Here is a 3,321-nt window from a genome sequence, read left to right on the forward strand (position 1 = left end):
TGGGTTTGGGGTGAGGCCTGGGAACCTGCATTTTTAACAAGCTCCCCAGGTTGTTGAGATGCAAGGATGCTACTCTGAGAGAAATTAGGTTGGATGTTAAGAAACAATCTGGGGTATGGGAAATGTCTGACTAAGGCTTTAGATATGAGACAATCAACTACATACAAATTTAAAGTGGCCAGTATAATTTTGACAAAAAAAAAATAATTCAAAATATGCCTTATTATAAAATGTTTCTAGGGAGCTTCGATTTTGTGATGGGCATTGCAGAATAAGTGGATGTGGTGGGATAAACAGTCTGACCATGTGTTTCTCTATTATTCTCCTCTGATGACAGCTGATGTGTTTCTTGTGCCCCAAGTTTATTTGCTTGGGAAGGAAAAGAGATTGGTCAATATTTGCAATTTCAGGAACATTTTACATCTGTTTAATGTATTGAGTTTTATGATATTTAACGTTGCAAAATATTTTCTTCCATAAACACAGTTAACAGGGCAGATTAGATTGGCCCTTCTGACAGATTAGATAGGTTTTTGTCTTAGCCTTTGATGAAAGGCAGCAAAAGCACATGGGATGAAGTTTTTAAAATGTCATCGTAAAAACAACATTCTGATCAGTCCCTAACTCTGCCAGCAGCCATGAGAAAGTTAAGGAGTTGCTGTGGCATTACCAGCTGTCAGTAGCGTTAACGCTTGTGTACTGTGGCAAGGGGAGAGCAGTCCGTTCTCTCCCAGAATAAGGATGGTCATTGCTGTCTTATATGAAGGCATCACTACATCAACCCAAAATGGAGATAATTATGTGAACTGTGAGATTATTCACCATCTAGAATGAATCCCAGGCTTCTTTAATTTAAACAAAATTTATAAAAGCAGTTTCTTTCTACCCAGTTATACATCTTTGCTTTTCTGGCCACCTGATAATAATGTGGAAAAAAAAATGGTATTAGGAGTGTGTAAGAGCTTAGCATACAAAAGGTGAATACAAATTTTAATGGCAGTGCTTCCCTCAAGAAATGAATAAACATGCTGACTAGGAACTCTACTTCATGTCTTATCCACACAGCCTAGCAAACTTTGAAAGCATGACAAGTGAGGAAAGATTTGTGCTTTCCCAGCATTATAATTTTCCTTCTCTAATACTGTAATTTTTGTGGCAACTGTTCAAATAACTAATCTACTTTGGAAATTACTTTTTTTCCTTTTTCCTTAGGGAACTATTATCTCAGATTGTTTTGATCAACTCTTCACCCAGCCATATTGCAGATATTGTCATAAAAAATTTAAGTCTGAACAAGCAGAAAAAAATGGTTAAGAGTCTGAAAACATTTAAATTTTCATGGACTGACTAAGCTGCATTGTTTGAATTCTTTAACAATTGTTTTACATGTTATTTTAATTGAAATTTTATTTTGAGGTAAATGAAGATTCATGTTTACCTGTAACAATACAATAATACCAATACTGTGTACCCTTTATCCAGCGTCCTCCAATGTTACATTTTGCAAAGCTCTGGTATAATGTCACAATAGGACACTGACAGATTCAATCCACTAATCACATTCAGATTTCTCCAGTTTTACTTGGACTCATTGTGTCTCTGTGTGTGTATTCAGCTCTGAATTTAATCACTTGTATAGGTTCCTGCCTCCACCACCACAGTTTCAACACCATAAGGATCTATCAAGTTGCCCTTTTATAACTATATCACCTTTCTCCCACCTTCTTCCTTTCTTCCCATGGTTCCCAATCCCTTTGAAAACCACTAATACACGTGTGTTCTCAAATTTTAAAGTTTTGCTATTTCGGAAGTTTTATATAACTGGAATCATCAGCGTGTAAACTTTGGGGATTAATTTTTTTCCACTTAGGATAACTTCCTGGAGATGTGGCCAAATTGATGGCTTATCAAGTTAGTTCGTTTTTAATGCTGAGTAGCATTCCCTGCTATGCATGTACCAGGTTGTTTCACCGTCCACCTGCTGAAGGACATCTGTGTTGTTTCCAATTTGTGGCTATTACGAGTCAAGTTGCCACGAACCTTCACATACAGGTTTTTGATCGAAGATAGGTGTCCTAGTTCGTTCAGGCTGTGATAACAAAGTACCACAGACTGGGTGGCTCAGGAACAACGAAAAATTATTTCTTATAGTTTTGGAGGCTGGAACTCAGAGATCAGGGTGTCCCCATGGTCAAGTGAGGGCTCTCTTCCAGGTTGCAGACTGCCCTCTTCTCACTGTGTTCTCACGTAGGCAGCACAGAGGGGTCAGCACAAATCCCACCTTTATGTCCCAGAGACCTCACCTCCTAATACCATTGGGGAATAGGGTTTCAGCATATGAATTTGGGGGTACATAAACATTTAGTCCGTAATAAGTTTTCATTTCTCTGAGGTAAATAACTAAGAGTTCAATTTCTGGGTCACATGATCACTGCATGTTTAGTTATATCAGATGCTGCCCAACTGTTGACCAGAGGGAATGTTGTGTTCCCACTAGCAATGTGTGAGTGATTCTGTTTCTTATGCTCCGCAGCATTTGGTGGTGTCTCCATCTTTTATTTTAGCCATTCTGACAGGTGTGTAATGATAGCTAATTGTCATTTTAATTTGCATTTCTTTCCTGGCTAATGATGTTGAACATCTTTTTGTGTATTATCAGTATATCTGCTTTGATGACATGTCTGTTCATGTCTTGACTCATTTTCTAATTGGATTGTTTATTTTATTTTATTTATTTTTTATTTTTTTATCCAAAATGTGTTTATTGGGATGGTTCCTCACTCCTCTTGACTCAGGGTGTTTTTAGTGCTGCTTGCTTCTGAAGGAGCATCCTTCCGTAAGCCTTGCTTTTCCTCCTGTAGGCTGACAGAGGACCGTGGAGCAGTCAACACACAAAAATACTGTTTGTGCATGGCTAAAGACGATGGTCATTTTATAGCATCCTGAGCATTTCATGTCCATGAAGTAGGAATTGGGGCTCTGTACCAGGTGCTTCTTCTTGTGTTTCCTCTTCTCCGCTTCTGGAGAGGGATGAAGGAGATCCTTAGCAAGAGACATGTTCTCATGGGGAGGTCGTCACCACCAGAAAGGATGGATTGTTTATTTTTTTACCATTAAGTTTTGAGAGATCTTTATACATTCTAGGTATCAGTCTTTTGTAACTTGTCTTTTTACCTGCTTTTGCAGAGCAAAGTTTGCCTTATATTTTTAAAGGCATCTTTCTGCAGAATTTAAGTAACTATTATGTTTATTTTTTCTTGTACTAATTAATATTATTGCTGTTTAGAGTACTCTTTGTTTCTCTTTCTGATCTGTAACTAT

General features: G+C 37.8%; 1 pseudogene; it reads right to left on the reverse strand.

Moving 5' to 3' along the window:
• Window positions 1-2,802: 2,802 nt before the first annotated feature.
• Window positions 2,803-3,057, reverse strand: LOC109461173 (small ribosomal subunit protein eS27 pseudogene; annotated as a pseudogene).
• Window positions 3,058-3,321: the final 264 nt, after the last annotated feature.

Source organism: Rhinolophus sinicus, chromosome 5, assembly GCF_057876585.1.
Source record: "Rhinolophus sinicus isolate RSI-liver-muscle chromosome 5, RSI-T2T, whole genome shotgun sequence".
Lineage (NCBI taxonomy): Eukaryota > Metazoa > Chordata > Mammalia > Chiroptera > Rhinolophidae > Rhinolophus > Rhinolophus sinicus.